We start from the raw sequence: 1,339 nt of genomic DNA, 5'->3' as shown, positions 1-1,339 counted from the left end.
CAGTCCATGGGGTCACAAATAGTCAGACATGACTTAGTGTCTAAACAACAACAGGTTTGTATATACATTTAAAAAATGACAGCAAAGATTCAAGGGATTGAAGAAAGGGACTAGGATTATTTTGTTACTTTATACTACCTTTGAATTATGACATTATTTGAAAGTGGCCTACTATTAGCTGTAAATGTATGATGCAAACTCTAGGGCTACCACTAAAACAAGTAAAAAAGAATATTTAAGTGATATGCTAATAAAAGGGAGAAAATGACATCATACAAAATGCTCAGGTAAAGTCACAAAAAGCAAGAAAAGTGTTGAAAAAAATTAGATGGTAAAGGACAACAAATAAACTAACAAATATGGTAGATACGAATCCAGCTACATCAACAATCACTTTGAACGTCAGTGATCTAAATGACCAATAATTGTTTGTAAGCTGGGTCAAAACAGTAGACTCAATCACACATTGTCTATAGGAAACTCACACTGAGTATAAAGACAAACAGATGAAGGAAAATCCACATATAAACAGTAGTCCAGAGAAAACAGGAGTAACCTATTAATTTCACAGAACAAGCTTCAAAGCAGGGAAAGGTATCAGGGATAAAGAGGGTATTAAATAATGATAAAGGGATATTATCAAGAAGACATAACAATCCTTCATGTGAATGAACCTAAGAATAGACAAACTGTGTAAAGGAGAAACTAATTGCAAAAGACATAGGTAAATCCATTATCTGAGCTGGAGAGTTCAACACAAGTCTATTAGAAATGGACAGATCATCAGGCAGAAAATCAGGAAGGAAACTCAACAATAATATTTAGGAACTTCCCTCATGGTCCAGTGGTTAAGAATCCGCCTTGCAATGCAAGGGACACGACTTCAAACCCTGGTTCAGGATCTAAGATCCCACATGCCATGGCGCAACTAAGCCCGCATGCCACAACTCCTGAAGCCACGTGCTTTAGAGCCCGCACCCCCAACTCCTGAGCCTGCACGTCACAATTAGAGAGCCTGTGAGCCGCAGCAAAAGATTCCACATGATGCAACGAAGATCCCCCATCCTGCAACTAAGACCTGACACAGCCAAATAAATGAATGTTAAAAACATAACATTCGTCAACTGGATACAATTCACATCTATGGATTATGGCAACAGAACACACGTTATTCTCATGCTCACCTGGAAGATTCACAAAGATACACCATACCACATTCTGGGCCACAGACACACTTTAACAAATTTAAAACAACAGAAATCATATAATGAACCTCCCTGTTGGTACAGTGGAGAAGAGCCCATGTGCCATTGCAGGGGACACAGGTTTGACCTCCGGT

The sequence above is a fragment of the Bubalus kerabau genome, chromosome 10 (genome assembly GCF_029407905.1).
Source record: "Bubalus kerabau isolate K-KA32 ecotype Philippines breed swamp buffalo chromosome 10, PCC_UOA_SB_1v2, whole genome shotgun sequence".
NCBI lineage: Eukaryota > Metazoa > Chordata > Mammalia > Artiodactyla > Bovidae > Bubalus > Bubalus kerabau.
This window is presented reverse-complemented; position numbering follows the sequence as displayed.